At 43.6% G+C, this 20,018-nt stretch overlaps 1 non-coding gene across 1 annotated transcript; it reads right to left on the bottom strand.

Moving 5' to 3' along the window:
- Window positions 1–3,459: 3,459 nt before the first annotated feature.
- LOC132542703 (U6 spliceosomal RNA) lies at window positions 3,460–3,566 on the bottom strand. Its single transcript, XR_009553673.1, has one exon. It is a non-coding gene; the product is annotated as a U6 spliceosomal RNA (small nuclear RNA).
- Between the last annotated feature and the right edge of the window lie 16,452 nt (window positions 3,567–20,018).

Here is a 20,018-nt window from a genome sequence, read left to right as displayed (position 1 = left end):
GGCACTGGAAGATAGCAAAGAAGGGGCCCCCAAACTGATACAACAGCCCATAAGACCTAATACTAAGTGATTCCCTGGGACTCCCCACCTCAGCCTCCCTGGTGAACCCCAGCATATGCATACTTTCAACCACCACAGCATCTGCTCCCAGAGATAGAGACTCATCCCCAGGCACCCCTCACCCACCTGCCCATCTACCCACTCTCCAGCTCCAACCCCAGTCCTGATCACCCACCTCAGCACCACCGTGAGGGCTGGGAGCTGAGTTACCCCTTTTATTGCTGCTGTCAAGGTCAGTGGAGGAGAGCTATGACAGCAATCTCCACATGTCACAGCCCCCCCAGCCTGGCCACAGGACACAAAAGGCAAATTCCCTTTTATCTCCACCAGCACAGCCCCTGGGCTATTTTTACCTCCCATTGTCAGGGGATCATAAAGGCGGAGAGAGAGAGACTCCTGCTAAGACAGGGAAGCTGGGATTCTCAGACTGACAGGAGCAGGGGCAAGGCAGCAAGAAATCTAGGAAGACCAAGGAGCTGGAAGAGAGAAACTGATTCACAGGGCAACTGACACAGCCTGAAAAAGGCCCACACTCCCAGAATCAGAAAGCCAAGTGACCCAGAGAGGGGAAACCACAGAATGCCCTCTGGGTTTTTTTGGTGCAACCCTCTTTATACATCCAGGGAAACTGAGGCCCAGAGAAAGGAAAACACTTGCCAAGTTTCATAGATAAGCAGTGGCAGAGACCAGATCCAAAAGATAAGTGAGAGTGAACATCCTTCTCCAGCACTTTTGTGTTATTCTTCTTCCTTTAACTCTACCCTAATCTCTCTGGGGACTGACTACCTGGGGAAATTACACAGATTTGTCACCACAGATGTCAGGGCATGATTTGGCTGAACAGGATGTAAAATGAGGAAATTTGAAACATTTGGGAGGCTGCATACTCTGACATTCAAGAGTCACAGGAAGTCAGTTTCCTACTCTTAGCCCCCTCCTGCACCCCACTCTCAAAGAGGGACTGGGGGTACTGACACTTGGTCTGCTAGATAAGGCTTTGGAATGTGTCAGGGCACTTCCAGACTCTCCTGTCCATCACCCCATTAGGGTCCCGATGATACCATAGAATTTTAGAATCCAAGAATCAAAGGATCCTGGAATCTTAGACGTTGCACACAGACTACAGATGCTTAAAGCCAGGATTCTAGCCAGACATCAAGCCAATCTCACACAGGGAAATTCTCTGTACCAATAGGAGGCCAACTCCAAATAAGTAGATGCAGCTATATCCTATAAAATAAACAGAAGGGAAGTCAGGCTGTGGCACACATGGTTAAGTGCACACATTACAGGGTGCAAAGACCCAGGTCCAAATCTCTGGTCCCCACCTGCAGGGCTTCAGGTGTCTCTCTCTCTCCCTCTCTACCTCCTCCTCCCATCTAAATTTCTCTCTGACTCTATCCTATAATAAATAAATAATAAAATAAAATAAACAGAGGTCCCCCTCCCCCCAGAGTACTGCTCTGCTGTAGCTTCTGAGACTGAACCTAGGCTCTGGGTGTGTGTTGGAGGGGGGGGGGGTGTCTCAGACATTATTTGCATAACTGCTATGCTATCTCTTTAGCCCCAGAAATAATTTCAGAGATATATCTTTTAACCATTATAGTTAAAAAGGGGCTGGGTGGTGGCACCGTGCAGCTGGTTGAGCACACATGTTACAGTACACAAGGACCCAGATTCAAGCCCCTGTCCCCACCTGCAAGGTGAAAGCTTTGCAGATGGTGAAGCAGAACTGCAGATGTGTCTCTGTCTCTTTCCCTTTCTATCACCCTCTCCCCTCTCGATTTCTGGTCGTCTCTATCGAATAAATACATTTTTTTAAAAAAGTTATAGCTAAAATAGGCAAAAGTAATTTATGATAGAAATGGAAGATCATTATTCTAAGGGAGAATAGTGAATGGAAAGAGCATAACAGAAACCTCTGGAATTAGAAAATACTCTATCATGAGCTGGGTAGTCACTACACTATAAAACTAATAGAGGTATACATTTAAGATGTCTATGCTTTAGTTATTTTACATGAAAACCTTACTAAAAGTACTGTCAAGTTTGGCAATGTCTATCAAAATGTCAAAATCCAAGATCCTTTTAGGATAGTTGCCCCATGTTATGAAAGAATACAGGTAAAAAATAAAAATAAAAATAAAAAAAAAGAAAGAAAGAAAGAATACAGGTCTCCTTATGGTGAACATTTAGATCATTTCCAGGTATTGTTTTGTTTTTTCCCATTACAATTACAGCTGCAGTAATTTTTCTTATTAAGTTTGATAAATTGGGGTGGGGTAGATAGCATAATGATTATGCAAAAAGACTCTCATACCTGAGGCTCCAAAGCCCCAGGTTCAACCCCCCACACCACCATAAACCAGAGCTGAGCAGTGCTCTGGTTAAAAAAAAAAAAAAAAGTGGTCTGGGAGGTGGCATAGTGGATAAGCCATTGAACTCTCAATCATGAGGTCCTGTGTGATTGTGTGTGTGGTGGGGGTAGACAGCATAATGGTTTTGCAAACAGATTCTCATGACTAAGGCTCCAAAGTCCCAGGTTCAATCCCTCACACAACCATAAGCCAGAGCTGAGCAGTGCTCTGGTAAAAGAAAAAAAGAAATAAAGAAAAGAAAAAAAAATCAATCATGAGGTCCTGAGTTCAATTCCCAGCAGCATAGCACATGTACCAGAGTGATGTCTAGTTCTTTCTCTCTCTCTTAACTTTCTCATGAGTAAATAAATTCTTTGAAAAAGGCCTTCAGCACTGTGGTCTCTCTGTCTCTTTATCTCTGTCTCTTTCTATATACTTATCTATTTGAAATAAAAGAATAAAGAACAAATTAATTGGCAACAAGGTGGTGGTGCACCGGGTTAAACACTTACATCACAGTGTGCAAGGCCCCAGATTCAACCCCCTGGTCCCCAACTGCAGGGAGAAAGCTTCATGAGTGGTGAAGCAGGGTTGCAGGTGTCTCTTTGTCTCTTTCTCTCTCTTCCCCTCAATTTCCCTCTGTCTCTATCCAATAATAAATAAATAAATATAGTTTTAAAAAATAAATCAACCCAGGAGCAGGCAAATCACACGTGCATGAGGCCCTGGTGCTTCCAAACAATGTAACACATCTTGGAAACAGGCTCCTGTAGTCTGCTCTGGGCCTTCTTCTGCTCCCACCAGAAGGTCCATGTCCTTGGCTGATGCCCCAGAATTCTAACACTCTAACATGATCTAAGGCACACATATAACTCTGTACTCACAACAGTGGAAATGGAAGGCAAGAAGTAAGACTTTGAACTGTCTATACTGGCTACTTAGTGGGTAGGTTACCTGGGATGAAAGGATGGTTATCAAGAAACAAAACCTCCAGAGGTTCTAAAAATCCCCAAACCCTAGCTTCTTTTTTTTTTTTTTTTTTTTGTTTATGGAACGCTTCACGAATTTGCGTATCATCCTTGCGCAGGGGCCATGCTAATCTTCTCTGTATCGTTCCAATTTTAGTATATGTGCTGCCGAAGCGAGCACACCCTAGCTTCTTTTAATTTTTATTTTTTAATCTTTTTTTTAACTTTTAAATTTGTATTTATTTATTGGGTAGGGACAGAGAGAAACTGAGAGAGGAGGGAGAGATAGTGAGGGAGAGAGACAGAGAGACACCTGCAGCCCTGCTTTACCACCTGTGAAGCTTTCCCCCTGCAGGCGGGGACCGGGGGCTTGAACCTGCAATCTTGTGCACTGTAATGTGTGCGCTTAACCAGGTGAGCCACCGGCTGGCCCCTTGTGTGCATGGCAAACACATATGCTAACTTATGCCACTCCCACCCTTGTCCCCCACCAGGTTTTTTTTTTTTTTTCTATCACTCCATCCCAACCCCAACATGAAAACCAAGAAAGGAGAAAGCAAATTTACACAGACCTGGACTTACAGATCTTTCAAGATCTCAATATTCCAGGCTTGCAGGCCCAGGGGGCCATAGGCAGTACCATCAAATACTAAATATTTACAGCCCAGGCAATGGTGTGGCAGGTAGAGTACTTCACTTGTAGGCATAAGGTACTGAGTTCAGTTCCCATATATGCCAGAGTAATGCTCTGGCTTTCTCTCTCTAGTCCACCTCCCCATAAAAAATAAATGGATGAGGGAGTGGGGCCGTAGTGCAGCGGTTAAGCACAGGTGGCGCAAAGTACAAGGACCAGGGTAAGGATCCTGGTTCAAGGCCCCAGCTCCCCACCTGTAGGGGAGTCACTTCACAAGCAGTGAAGCAGGTCTGCAAGTGTCTTTCTCTCTCCCTGCCTTCCCCTCCTCTCTCCATTTCTCCCTGTCAAATCCAACAACAACATCAATAATAACTATAACAATAAAACAAGGGCAACAAAAATTTATTTATTTATAAATAAATAAATATAAATAAATGGATGAATCTTTCTTCAAAAATGGACATATATATATATATACATATATATATATATTAAGATTTTATTTATTTATTAATGAGAAAGATAGGAGGAGAGAAAGAAAGAGCCAGACGTCACTCTGGTACATGTTCTGCCGGGGATTGAACTCAGGACTTCATGATTGAGAGTCCAATGCTTTTACCCACTGCGCCACCTCCCGGACCACAAACATTATAATTCTCACAAGTCTTTTTTTTTTTTTTTTTTTTTTAACCAGAGCACTGCTTAGCTCTGGCTTATGGTGGGGGGCAGGGGATAGAACCTGGGACTTTGGAGCCTTACGCATGAGTCTATTTGCATAACCATTATGCTATCTACCCTGCCCAAATATATATATTTATTGGTTGTTTTTGTTTGTTTGTTTGTTTGTTTGTTTTACCAGAGCACTGTTCAGCTCTGGCTTATGGTGGTGCAGGGGATTGAACCTGGGGCTTTGGAGCCTCAAGCATGAGAGTCACTTTGAACCATTATGCTATCTACCCTCTGCCCAAATATATATATATTTTAAAAACCCTGAAAAGCTGCCTGCCCAACTCCTTTTTTAAAATATTTTATTTTATTTTGTTTTTATTTTTATTTTGTCTCCAGGGTTATTGCTGAGGCTCAGTATCTGCACTATGAATTCACTGCCCCGAGCCTATTTTTTTTCCATTTTGTTGCACTTGTTGTTATTGTTGCCATTGATGTTGTTGGATAGGACAGAGAGAAATCAAGACAAGAGGGGAGACAGAGAGGAGGAGAGAAAGATAAACACCTGCAGACTTGCTCCACTGCTTGTGAGGGGACCCCCCCCTGCAAGTGGAGAGCTGGGGGCTCAAACCGGGATCCTTATTCCGGTTCTTGCGGGTCCTAGTGCTTTGTGCCACTTGTGCTTAACCTGCTGCGCTACCGTCCGACACCCCCAACTCCGTTTTTTAAAAAATTGTATTTATGGAAGTTGGGTGGTAGTGCAGTGGGTGGTGAACTTGATTAAGTGCTAAAATTACTACGTGCCAGGACTCCAGTTCAAGCCACTACTATCCACCTGCGGGGGGACGGTTCACAAGCAGTGAAGTCTGTCTGTAGGTGTTTCTCTGTCTCTCTCCCTCTCTATCTCCCCCCTCAATTTCCCTCTGTCTTATTCCATTAAAAAAATAGAGAAATGAAAAAAAAGCGGGGTGAAGCTGTGGGCGGGGGGAATGGCCACCAGCAGTAGTTTAATAGCACCAGCACAGAGCCCTAGTGATAACATGGTGGCCGGAAAAAAAAAAAAAAAAAAGATTGTGGTTCATGCTGTGAAGGAACTAAACAGAGCAGTGCTATAGGTGGTGCTAGGGGAAACCCCATTCAGCTTCTTCATGAAGGGCCCCTTTATAGGAGGTGACATTTAAAACAGATCTGAAAGATAAAAAAAGAGCTAGCCAAACTTAAGAACCACTGGAAGGGGCTGGAGTAGATAGCATAATGGTTATTCAAAGAAACTCTCATGTCTGAGGCTCCGAAGTCCCAAGTTAAGTCCCAGGTTCAGTCCCCCGCACCACCATAAGCTACAGCTGAGCAGTGCTCTGGTGTTTCTCACTGTGTTTTTCTCTCTCTGCATCTAAATAAATAAAGAAAGAAATAAAGAAAGAAAATACCTTAAAAAAAAAAGAGGGGGTCAGGCAGTAGAGCAACGGGTTAAGCGCATGTGGCACGAAGTGCAGGGACCAGCATAGGGATCCCGGTTCGAGCCCCCAGCTCCCCACCTTCAGGGGAGTGGCTTCACAGGCGGTGAAGCAGGTCTGCAGGTGTCTATCTCTCCCCCTCTCTGTCTTCCCCTCCTCTCTCCATTTCTTTCTGTCCTGTCCAACAACGAAGGACATCAACAATAATAATGGCCACAGCAGGGCTACAACAACAGGGGCAACAAATGGGGGAAAGGATGGCCTCCAGGAGCAGTGGATTCATGGTGCAGGCACTGAGCCCCGGCAATAACCCTGGAGGCAAAAAGAACCATGGGAAGAGTAACTCAAACAGAAAGGACAGTAAATCCAGAAGACACAAAGTAGAACATAGTCGGTGTGTATGAGACATGACTGCATGTTAGGGCATCTGAGGGGGGGAACATGGGGTGAGTTTAGTATATGGTAAACCTAAACAGGTAGGTGGGGGCTAGATCATTGAACATTTTATAGAAGAGCAACAGGAAGCACATACCTACATTCATAGCAGTACTGTCCATAATAGTCCAAATTTGTAAACAACCCAAATACCCAATGATAGGTGGGTGGTTAAGGAAGTTGTGATATATATATATATATATATATATTACACAGCTGTAAGAAATGATGAAATCTTCTCTTTTGCTATATCTTGGATGGAACTTGAAGGAAGTATGTGAAGTGAGATAGGCCAGAAGGAAAAAGATGAATACTGAACAATCTCATTGATAGGTGGAATTTAAGACACAATGAAAGAAATAGAAAATACAGGGTGAAACTTGAACTGCCTGTGGTCTGCTGCATCAGAGTCAAGGACTCTAAAGGAGAGCAGGGAGGTCAGACGGGGCACTGGGGACCCAACACACAATGGCGGAAGACAACAGCAGCGGTAGTGGGCGTGGTATGAACATGGGAATATAAGAAACTGTACTCATAGAACAACATCTGTCTTGTATATCATTATTCCCCCCCAATAAAGTAATTGAAAATATATTTTTTAATTTTTTATTGGGGAATTAATATTTTACATTCAACAGTAAATACAATAGTTTGTACATGCATAACATTTCCCAGTTTTCCATATAACAATACAACCCCCACTAGGTCCTCTATCATCCTTCTTGGATCTGTATTCTCCCCACCACCCACCCACCCCAGAGTCTTTCACTTTGGTGCTATACGCCAATTCCAGTTCAGGTTCTACTTGTGTTCTCTTTTCTGATCTTGTTTTTCAACTTCTGCCTGAGAGTGAGATCATCCCATATTCATCCTTCTGTTTCTGACTTATTTCACTTAACATGACTTTTTCAAGGTCCATCCAAGATCGGCTGAAAACGGTGAAGTCACCATTTTTCATAGCTGAGTAGTATTCCATTGTGTATATATACCATAACTTGCTCAGCTACTCATCTATTGTTGGACAGCGGGTTGCTTCCAGGCTTGGCTATAACAAATTGTGCTAAAACAACAAGGGAAACAAAAGGGAATAAATAAAATAATTAAAAAAGAAATAAAATAAAAGAAAATAAATTGTGCTAACAAGAATATATGTGTACACAGATCTTTTTGGATGGATCTGTTGGGTTCCTTAGAATATATCCCCAGGAGAGGAATTGCAGGATCAGAGGGTAGGTCCATTTCTAGCCTTCTGAGAGTTCTCCAGACTGTTCTCCACAGAGGTTGGACCAATTTATAATCCCATCAGCAGTGCAGGAGGGTTCCTTTGACCCCACAACACTCCAGCATTTGCTGCTGTTACTTTTTCTGATGTATGACATTCTCACAGGAATGAAGTGGTATCTCATTGTTGTCTTTATTTGCATTTCTCTGACAATCAGAGACTTGGAGCATTTTTTTCATGTTTCTCGGCCTTTTGGATCTCTTCTGTGGTGAATATTCTGTCCATGTCCTTCCCCCATTTTTGGATGTGGTTATTTGTTGTCTTTGAAAATAAATTTTAAAAAGAGCAACAGGTATTAGGCAAGACAGTAAATGATTTGAAGTCTAACTCTGATCACCCAGGTTGGTGCAGAGAGATGACACAGAGAGGAATTGATGGTCATACAGATGAGAAAGGAGGGACCAAGCAGGGGAAGGCACTGAAGGTGGAGGAGAAGGGACAAAGAGCATGAAGGTGAACTCCAAGGCAGAAGCAGCCACACAGTCTGAGGTTGGGTCACAGGAAGCATCAAGAGAGAGGTTAAGACTGGATGAATAGTTGGGACTGGGCTTCAAGGGCTTCAAACACCAGATTAGGATTAGGTGTTTTATCCTGCAGGAGTTGGGGAGCCATCAAAGGCATTTTTATTTTTATTTATTTTTTGCATCAAAGAGCTCTGAGCTAAGGCATCTGACAATGTGGTCAGATTTATGTGTTCACAAGATCCCTGTGGCAGCTGTGTGGAGGAGGATGGACTGAAGGGGCGAGACTGGTGGCAGGAAGACTCACTTAGGAGGAGGCTGCCATAAAGGGTGGTTGTGTGAGGTGGTGAGGCCCAGAGAGGGGCTCTCCACCCTGGCACCCTGGGGGTGGTTGGGCCCCTGCTTGTCCAAGGCTCACCCCCCTCCTGGGGCCCTGGGCAGCTGCAGAGGGTTTGAGTGGGCCCCAGCTCTGATGCCTTCAGCAGAAAATAGGATGAGGGCATCCAAAAGGCATTAGGACTGTTTATCCGGAGGAGAGACGCCTCAGCATGGATTTATGACTGAAAGGTTACTGGGGGGATGGGAGAGGGATGGAGGACCAGCTGTCCCCCATCCTCACAAAGGGCAAACAAAGGAGGGTACTGTGGCCTCTGAGGCAGTAAGAGGGAGAGAGGGAAGTTAGCCACATAAAGAAATGTCTTGATAGGCATCAGAGGATAAAAGGCTCCTTTTAGTGGATCAAGCAAACCAGGTTCCATAATGAATTGTCAAGGAAACTGAGGCACAGAGTGAGAGGCAGGCCCTTGTATAAGATGACACATAATGAATTATATCTCTAACTAGATCCTAAGCATAACCTCTCCTTTAATAAAATCCCAAGGGACTCAAGAGCACTCCAGACTGCCTCAGAAGAAGCTGGGATGTGACTGGCACAGAGAAATTGTTTGTGTATGGTCCTCCTGGAGATAGAGGGATGGAAAGAAAGACTGTAGCGTTGGTATAGGTACAAGCACAGGCTCTGGCTAGGGTCTGCTCTGCTCCATCCTTGAGTTTAACCTTTGTCTTAGGCCCTCACTGTCTTAATAACTTTGTCTCTTCCCTACCCTCAACTAGTGTCAATGTTTGTGGCTTTTGCGGGAGTCTCAGGGCTCTCTCTCTTTCTTTGTGGCCTTAATATTTTTTAAATTTCTTTATTGGGGAATTAATGTTTTACATTCGACAGTAAATACAATAGTTTGTACATGCATAACATTCCCCAGTTTCCCATATAACAATACAACCCCCACTAGGTCCTCTGTCTTTGTGGCCTTATTTTTTTCTACCGGCTGAGACACTGTATCTCTCTGTCTTGGCCTCTGACTTAGTCTTCTTTGGAGCTGAGCTCAGCTGGGCTAACTTCTGATCTCCATTGGGTCCTCACTGGAAGAGTACACTATGAAGACAATGCTTAGGCTCAGTGCCCAGGCTGGGACAGGTGACAGCAGCTGTGGATCTATCTATAGCTTCCCTGCCCTTCAATTGTACCCAACTTCAAACAATAGTTGGGCCCTGGATTATAGAGATACCCCCCACCAATCCTACTAAAATGAATCCCAGCGGGGCAGAGGATGAGGATCATGAGGGCCACATGGTGTTTGCTTGTGTCTACCTCTGTCTGAACCTCCATGTTCCCACCTATAGCTCTGGGTTATTAAAAAAAAAAAAAAAAAAGGCATAAGTTCTAATAATAGCTGTGCTCTTAGTTACTGTGTTTATTTTAGTATACTACATAAAAACTTCAGTAAAACCTAGCAACAACTATACTTCTTCAACATTTTCCAAAGAAAATACCAAGTTTCTTTACAAATAAGTAAAAAAACTTGACTAGGAAAATAGACACATCCGCCATAACAAACACTTGAGTATAGGTTAAAACTAAGATTTTATACCCTTTGAAATCACGAGGTCTTTCAAAATGTATCTATGTATAAAGCTGGTCAATTCCAGAATCTATACTAATTAAACAAGAGATTAGCAAGGGCAGGGGAGAGAGTACCAGCGATAACAACAGACTTTCAGGCCTAAGGCACTAGAGATCTAGCTTCAACCCCTGGCATCATACACCGAAGATGAGCAATGCTTTGGTAGAGAGAAAGAGAGAGAATATCAAATAGGAAATACCTGAATTCCCCATCACTCCAACAACAAAAAAAACTCAATCTTTTGAAAATAGTTTTGCTTTTAAAAGGTAGGTGTGTGTGTGTGTGTGTGTGTGTGTGTGTGTGTGTGTGTGTGTGTGTGTGTGTGTCAAGTTCAACTAAGAAGCTGTGTGAGTCAGGGACCAGTAGATCCGAATAGGGAGTGTGGACAAGGGCACATGTGTGGGATGTGTCTTTCCCTTCTCCTGCCTTGGCTGGGAGATGTCCTCAGGCACTAGGATGTCCATTCCATGAGAGCTAAGACCTCTCTGCTGCATCCTAGCTAAGCTTGGCTACGACAAGTGTTTATTTATTTATTTATTAGACCAGAACACTGCTCAGCTCTGGTTGATGACGGATTGAACCTGGGACCTTAGGTGTCATAGGCATGAAAGTCTTTTTGCATAACCATTATACTATTATACCCAGTCCCATACTGGGTCTTAGTCAATTTTTTTCCAACTTCTTTCCTTTCTTTTATTTGATAGGACAGTGAGAAATTAAGAGGGAAGCGAGAGGTAAAGAGTCATACAGACAGAAAGACACATACAGAACTGCCTCATTTGGGGCCAGGTGGTGATGCACCTAGCTAAGCACACACACTATAGTGTGCAAGGACCCAGGTTCAAGCCCCTGGTCCCCATTAACAGGGGGAAAGCTTTACAAGTGGTGAAGCGGGCTTGCAGGTATCTATCTCTTTCCCTCTATCTCCCCCTCTCTTCTCAGTTTCTCTCTGTCTCTAGCAAATAAATAAATAAATAAATAAATAAAATTTAAAATTACAGAACTGCCTCACCATTTGTGAAGCTTCCCCCTTGCAGGTGGGGACTGGGGACTTGAACCCAGGTCCTTGTGCATGGTTACCTGTGTGCTCAACCAGATGTGCTACCACCACTCATTACTCTTAGGAAGAGTGGAAGCAAGCTATATAATGATATGCCTCAATCCTGAGAGACAGTATTTAATTTTGATAAATAATTCCTTATCTAACATCAGACTGCCTGGAATTGAATCCTGGCTCTGACCATCACCAACCATGAAATTTTGGAAATTAATTTACTCCTTAAACCTGGAAATTCATTAAAAAAAAACTTATCTCACAGCTTTGTACTGATCATTATATATGCTCAAAATAGCCAAAGTGGGGAAGGGAGTTGGTATAATGGTTATGCAAAAGATTTTTATCCTTAAAACTTTAAAGTCCAGGTTTGAAACCCCCACCCTACCATCATCATAAGCCAGAGCTGAGCAGTGCTCTAATGTCTCTCATTAAACTAAACTAAACTATGCTTTTAAAAAAGCAGCCAAAGGGCTTTGTCAGTTGCCTGGCACATAGTAGAGACAATTAATATTATAATTTCCAAGATACATCATTAATTTAAAATAATGAGGGTGCCAGGTAGGCACACATTACAGTGTACAAGAATCAAGTTCAAGGCCTTGGTCTTCACCTGATGCAGTGCTGTAGGTGTCTTTCTGTCTCTCTCCCTCTTTATCTCCCCTTTCCTTCTCAGTTTATCTCTGTCTCTATCCAATAATAAAAACAGAATAATGAGAAGACTGTATGAGATATACTCTCACCCATGTAAAAATAAAGAGAGGAGTCATGTGCTTCTGTGCCCACCTATGCAAGTCCACCATTGCAAAGTAGCAAGAAGCTGGTAAAGGTGGTTAATATGCTGGAATGAAGACTATAAGCTCATTTATAATTTTAAATTATGAATCATGTATATACTTCTCCCATTTCCTAAATGGTTGTTGCTACATGTTTCCAACTAGATGCTTGAAAAGGCAAGTCCCTACTCTGCGCCACGGAATGACCCATCCTCAGTATGTGGGTTCATTGCCTTTAGTCCTAGATAGATTCCCAGAGCACCCCCCTCCCACTGCCCCAGTGGCAGACAAGTTGTGCCCATGTGAAACCATCCCAGAGCAAATAGTAAGCCAGAAAGAAACTTTCCTGTTTCTAGGCCAAACAGCAAGAATAGAGGGGGTGGTGGAAACAGACTCCTGCCGTCTTCCGTGGCCCCAGCCCCTGACTCTTTGGCTCAGGGTACTCTTAGAATCCAGATAATGCCTGCAGTTGCTGCTGCTCACATTAGCATCCAGAACCACTCAGCCCTGAGAGGCCCAGTATTGCCCCCACTCCTTCAAGTGCTACCATCTTCCTAGCTGTCTTCTGTATCTATAGAAAATGTGATAGAAAGGACTGGGTGCTGGGCCCTCCAAGAGCTCCCATCAGGTAGCAGGGTGAGATGAAAGAACTGAAAGATAATACAGGATACAAAGTGTTCTCCTAGAGTCATTATTCAAACAGGATGGACAGTCCCATGTTCCAAATTATGGCCAGAATATAAGAGTGGTGGACAGGGTGGACATAGGCTAGTTAGAGAGTTAGAGGTGTTGTGGTAAGGGTGAGTGGAAACAGGAGAGAGAGAGTGTGTCGGGGGAATGGTGAGGAGCCTCACAAAGCACCCTGCATTCCTGATACTATGGCCTATCTACATAATCATTGTTTTTCCTGAAAGATCCCAACCCATTCCATTCCTTTGATCTATCTTCTTTCTACCCTCAAGACCCTCCCTGCCTCCTAATCCTACCAGTTAATACCCTCACAACAGTTGCTAAGGAAGTTCCTACTTTTCCAGCTCCATTTTGCCTTTCTCCACCATTTCTGTTTCCGACTTGCCACTTCCGAGTCTGTCTTTTAAAAGCTGTGGCTTTCTGATCAATAAAGATATTGCATTGCCCCACCATGAGTCCCACGTCGCTGAGTGTGTAGCAGCCCAGGCTGGCTCCGGTCGAGTTCTCTCCAACCCAGAGAGTTGCCCGGGAAGTGCTCGGGAAGAGGCACCCCCACACTAGCCCTGCAAGACAGAAAGATAGAGTTAGTTTTCCCGGGAGGACCAGTGTATAGAGACAGGAGTAAGTCAGAAATAAAAGGTCTGGGGGAAAGAGATGGCAAAGAGGGTGCGAGAGTACTGGCTCTTGAGTCAGACTGTTCAAATTCATCCCTTGCCTATTATGTAACCTTGAATCAGACCTCCTGCCCTCTTAGAATTCCAGTCCACTATAAAATAGACTTTAAATTAAACATTGTGTTGTTGTGCTAAGTCAATGAAATAGTGTACATAAAAAGCTTAGCCTGGTGATCTGGGAGGTGGCGCAGTGATAAAGCTTTGGACTCTCAAACATGAGATCCTGAGTTCAATCCCTGGCAGCACATGTGCCAGAGTGATGTCTGGTTCTTTCTCTCTCCTCCTATCTTTCTCATTAATAAATAAATAAAATCTTAAAAAAAAAAAAAAAAAAAAGCTTAGCCAGTGCCTGACATATATAAATACTATGTAAAGGCTTAGTGATAATATTTTCTTGCTCCTTACAAGCAAGAAATGTTGTGTTTTGTTTGTTTGTTTGTTTTTTCCCCCAGCCTTGTACCTACAGGGTCAAGATAGAGCATTTATTAGGACTATGTCTTCAAATCCCTGCTCTGTCACTAAGTGATCCTGAGCAAGCTATTTAACCTCTTTGAGCCTTGGGCTCTTTCTCTCCAAGTGGATATATAAAGAGAGGCTGTCAAGGCAAAGGGTAGATAGCATAATGGTTATACAAAGAGACTAGACTTGCATGCCTGAGGCTCCAAAGTCCCAGGTTCAAGTCCCCACACCACCATAAGCCAGAGCTGATCAGTGCTCTGGTAAAAATTTAAAAAAAAAAAATAATAAAGGCTGTCTAGTAATGTTGCTGAGAGAAATAAGTGAACCTAAGCACTTAGGCCATGGTGAGGTGAACAATGCAAATGTATGTTCCTTAGTAGCTTTGCAAGATAGGACAGTGTTAAGAAAGCTTCAGTTCTGCCACCCTGTGGATGGAATCTGTGACAGTTCACAGGACAGTTAACATTCTGGAAAAGACATCCCTGTGAGTTTAATGTGGGAGGTAAGTTCTAGGATATTTAAATACCACAGCTCCCCAAATTCTCTGCCAAAGTCTAAGCTGGTCCTCTTTGGGGTCTGGTGATCAGGATGAGTTTGTCGCAGCTAACTTCCCATTTACCTGAATTTGACACTCTCCAAAGTTTCTCAGGTTGGGATCAGTCCTTAGCCTGCCCATGTGGCAAAATAGCTCACTTAGGTAGTGCACTGCTTTGCCACACAGGTGACCCAAGTTTGAGCCCAATTCCCACATTAAATTTTGATGCTATGATTTCTTTCACTCTCTCTCTCTCTGCCTCTCTGAGTCTTAAAAAAAAAATATCACAGTGAGATGGTCATAATCAAATAGCAAAAAATAGCAAGCATTATTGAGGACGTAAAAAGTTGAATCTTCAAACACTACTGGTGGGAATGTAAATAATGCAGCCACTTGGCAAACAGTCTGGCAATTCCTCAAAAAGTTAAAACATTCATGTGCTAAAGACTGGAAACCATTAACCCCTGATAAAATTAAAGGAAAAGTTAAACATTGAGGTAACATGTAATCCATGAGTCCACCTCTAAGAGAACTGAAAATACTTACCCACACAAAAGCCTGCATGTGCATGCTCAGCAAAAAGTAGAACCATTCAAATGTCTATCAGCTGACGGACTGGTGAACAAAATGTGGTTGGTGTATCCACATAATACTATACTGTTTGTCAAAAAAAGTTAATGAAGCAATGATACATTCTCACAACATGAATGAACTTTGAAAATAGTATGCTAGGTGAAAGAAGTGAGAAACAAAAGGTCACAGATAGAATTCTATTTATATGGAATGTCCAAAATAGGAGAACTCATATATAAAGAGAAAGGAGACTAGATTTGTAGATTGCCAGGGGGCTGGAAGGAGGAATGGGGAAATGGCTGCTAATGTATGTGGAATTAAAAAAATTTTTTTTATTTCTTTATTGGGGAATTAATGCTTTACATTCAACAGTAAATACAATAGTTTGTACATGCATAACATTCCCCAGTTTCCCATATAACAATACAACCCCCACTAGGTCCTCTGTCTTCCTTCTTGGACCTGTATTCTCCCCATCCACCCACCCCCACCCCAGAGTCTTTTACTTTGGTGCGATACACCAATTGGAATTTTTTTTTAGAGAGATTAAAATGTTTTGGAATTAGGCTGTGATTATCGATTCACAATCATATAATAGCCCACTTTAAAGATGACATTTTAGGGGTCAGGTGGTGGTGCATCTGGTTGAATGCACATGTTACAATGCATAAGGACCCAGGTTCAAGCCCCCAGTCCCCACTTGCAGGGGGGAGGAGGCTTCACGAGTGGTGAAGCAGGTCTGCAGATGTCTGTCTCTCTCCCTATCACCCCCTTCCCTCTCAGTTTTTTACTGTCTATATCCAATAAATAAAGATAATAAAAATTTTAAATCACATTTTATGCTGATAAATTATATCTCAAGAATAATAAACTCAAAATTCAGACTTTGCCTCTGGGAGAGTAGAGTTGTGGAAAGGCACACAAGGGCCTTCAGCTGTGTCAACAATGAACGTCTCATTTTACAAGCTAGATGGTGGGTCTGTGGGTGTTTACTATGCTCATAATGATACCCTTCCTTAATGTTTTAAAAGTCTTAAGTGTTAGCTGAGTATCAACCCAGATCAGATACTGAGATACCCACTTGGCAAAATAGTGAGTATAAAAGGATTCCATCCTATCCAAAAGTAAGTGGCTGAGGTTATGTAGTCATTGTGATAGAGAGGCTGTAAATAAATCTCTCCTCTTGGGGCTTCTGTTTCCTCACAGATGAAATGGGAGCTAGACAAGACACTTGTTGGTAGGAAGTCTCTGAGAACCCTGGGGATCAAGAATAACATCTCCTTCATCAATCTGCAGTTTGAAGAGCCTGTCATATGCAATGAGAGCCCAGGTCCTGGAGCTGCTCCTGGTGCCACTGGTCATCAGGAGTAGGCCCAAAGCAAAACTTAACTGAGTCTTCCCTCCCTTCCTCCCTCCCTCACCTCTTTCCTTCTTTTAAATGGCCACTAGCGTTATTGTTTGTCGTATGCTTTACATTGGTTTGTTCTAGCCCTCTCCCGCCAAGAGAATTGGATCAGTCCAGTTAATTTTGCGGGCTGCTTGGCCCCGCCCCAAGGAACCCAGAGAGAGGGTTCCTGAGTTCGAGAGTGCCAGAGTTGAAGAGTTTCAGAGTTGGAGAGTTAGAGAGGGTTCCTGAGTTCCTGAGTTACAGAGTAAGAGAGAGTTCCACAGTTGGAGAGTTGAAGAGTTCCAGAGTTCTGGAGTTCCTGAGTTCGAGAGTAAGAGAGAGTGCTTGTGCCGCCGCAAAGAGACAGCAGAGTTCTGTTTGGTGATTAGTTTGTCTTAGTTTATGAATCGTTGTTCCTGAATAAAGAAATACAGCTTCCCTGCCCAGCCTTTGTCTCCGCGTCTCTGTTACCCCCCGTGAAGCTAACCCACCCGGCTAGAGCTTCCGAAATTTTAACAACAATTGTTCAGTGCCTACATGACAAATCCAGTGCTCCAGCAAGCCTTTCACTCTTTTTTTTTTTCTTTGAATAGAAACATAAAGAAATTGAGAGGGGAGGGGAAGACAGAGAGGGAGAAAGTAAGACACCTGCAGCACTGTCACCCCTTATGAAGCTTCCCCCCTGCAGAAGCTTGAACCTGGATCCTCACACATGGTAATGTGGGTGCACCATCACCCAGACCTCTCTGTTTCTTCTCAGCATAACAAGGACAATAACTTGTTTCTCTCAGGATTACTATGGGGGTCTAAGTGAGATAACAGGAAGAAAGTTCTGGGATAGGCCTGGCATACATTCAATTCTCTGCACATGGGAGAGTCTTTGGTCTGAATCCACAGATATTTATGGGGCAGCACTGCTGGGCTGTGTTAGGACCTAAGAGACAGAGAAATCCAACTCTTAGTGGCCAAGTGACCCTCAGCTAGGTGGGAAGACAGGCTCATAAACAATTCTAAGTCAGGTAATGCCATCTCTAAAAAGAAACAGCAACCACATACAAATGTAGGCCAGATGCAATGGAGACCCTGAAGTCAGCAGAGATGTCCCAATAAAGAAGTCCTGGAGGGGACAGGTGGTGGCGCACCAGGTTGAACATACTTGTTACAATGAGCAAGGACCCAGGTTCGAGCCCCTGCTCCCCACCTGCAGAGGGAGAGCTTTGCGAGTGGTGAAGCAGAGCTGCAGGTGTCTGTCTCTCTCCCTCTCTACCTCCCCCTTCCCACTTGATTTCTGGCTGTCTCTATCCAATAAATTAAAAAAAAAAATGAAGTCTTGGACAGGCTTGAGAGGGGTCCTCACAGGGAGGAGGTCAAGGTGCAAAGTTGAGGGGCTGGTCTTCATTCACATTGAATGTAGCCCTACCTGATTTTTTTCGCTACCTAGTTCAGATTTGAATGTTTCCATAAACCCCAAGAACAGAGACTACAATGAATTCATGGTCAGCTTTAGGGAGACTGAGCTCATGGTACTTCCTGAGGTACTTGTGTGGGAGCTCAATGGCTAATGGTGACAAAATGTGTGATCTTTGACATCTCTGAGTCTCCAAGTCACCTCACAGGGTGTGGTACAAAAATGAGATAACAACTGTGATTAGTCAAGTACCTGGCATTTGGTGAACAGACTAATAGGATTAGTTATGGGGCAAGGGATTTCATTTTGAAAGTGAGGGAAGTGGAAGTCACTTCAGGTCCACTACAGAGAACTATCTGAAGAGCTGGAAATAGTTTGGAGTCAGAGATACAGCGGGCAAGTCCCCTAATCCCAGGTTTAGGGACTGAGTAGGCCCTAGGAGGTCTGTGGATTCTGCCAAGTGGTATGTGAAAAGTTTATGTTTGAGGGTGGGGGTAGATAGCATAATAGTTATGCAAACAGACTCTCATGCCTAAGGCTCCAAAGTCCCAGGTTCAATCCCCTGCACCACCATAAGTCAGAGCTGAGCAGCACTTCAGTAATAAGAAAAAGAAAAAAAAACTCTCAGTGGAGTCAGTGATTTCAAAAGTAAGAAGCCACTGACTTGGTCTCTCAACAAATTTTCTTATCATTCAATGGAGTTACAGTAGTCACCTTGAAAAGCCATGAGGGAATTAGATGAGGCATTTATGAGAAGTGCCTGCTAGCAAACTTGTCTTTACCTAATGTTGGTTTCTTTCCCTTTTCCCTCTCCAGTTGATTTATATCATTCAGCAAATATTATTAAATGCCTAGTATGTGGCAGACCAAATTCCATGTGCTACAGGTGAAAATAGTAATGACAACTGTCCCTATTTCCATGGAGCTCATGAGGTCTAGTGGAGGTAAATGACAAACAAACAACGTTAATAATTTTAGGTACTAGTCACTACTATGAAGAAAATACACAGGATCACATGATACAAACTGATGGGGATGGGGATGATATCTGAGCAGAATATATTTAAAGCACAAGGAGTCTGTCATACCAAGATTTAGAAGCAAAGCTCATGGGCAGAGGGAGCAAGAAGGGCAAGTCTTTTTGGAAAGCTCCCTGACCAAGAACCCCTCATTGCCAGTCAATCCCTTCAACAAATCACATAACGTCTGAGGCTCAGCTGCCACATCTACAAAATGGGATTAAAAGCCCCCTACTTACCACAACTTGAGGGGACTCAACGAAAGGATAGTTAGCATCTGCAGTCCTCCCCAGATCTCACCAATGGACACCTGACACACATCTTTGGTGTCCATCTTTGAAGAGGGGAGGGGATTTGGGTCGTGATTTTTGGTTTCAACTTTTCATGCTGCACTGGAAATAGTTTCCTTTGATTCCGATGAACACTGTAAACATTTCCAGCCACCTGAGGATTACTATAGTCATTGCTGCTTCAAACTCTTCCACATGTACAAGAGCAGATGTTGTTAAAATTTTCGGACGGCTCTTGCCGGCCGAGTTAGCTTCGCAGTGGTGAACAGAGACGCGGAGACAACGGCTGGGCAGGGCAGCTGTATTTCTTTATTCAGGAACAACGATTCATAAACTAAGACAAACTAATCACCAAACAAAACTCCGCTGTCTCTTTGCGGCGGCACAAGCACTCTCCCTTACTCTCGAACTCAGGAACCGTCTCTTACTCGAGAACTCAGGAACCCAGGAACTCTGTCTCTCTGGCACTCACTCTTACTCTGAAACCCTGAAACTCTCGAACTCAGGAACTCAGGAACTCTCTAACTCTGGCACTCTCTGGCCCTCTCTCTCTTCCTCTCGAACTCACGAACCGTCTCTTACTCGAGAACTCAGGAACCCAGGAACTCTGTCTCTCTGGCACTCTCTCTTACTCTGAAACCCTGAAACTCTCGAACTCAGGAACTCAGGAACTCTCCAAGTTCGAGAGTTTCAGGGTTACAGAGTAAGAGAGAGTTCCAGAGTGCCAGAGTTTCAGAGGGTTCCCGAGTACGAGAGTTCCTGAGTTCGAGAGTTTCAGGGTTACAGAGTAAGAGAGAGTTCCAGTGTGCCAGAGTTTCAGAGGGCTCTCAAGTACAAGAGTTCCAGAGTGCCAGAGTTGGAGAGTTCCTGAGTTC

This window comes from Erinaceus europaeus, chromosome 1 (assembly GCF_950295315.1).
Source record: "Erinaceus europaeus chromosome 1, mEriEur2.1, whole genome shotgun sequence".
NCBI lineage: Eukaryota > Metazoa > Chordata > Mammalia > Eulipotyphla > Erinaceidae > Erinaceus > Erinaceus europaeus.
The sequence above is the reverse complement of the archived record's forward strand: the minus strand, read 5'-3'. Positions and strand labels throughout refer to the sequence as shown.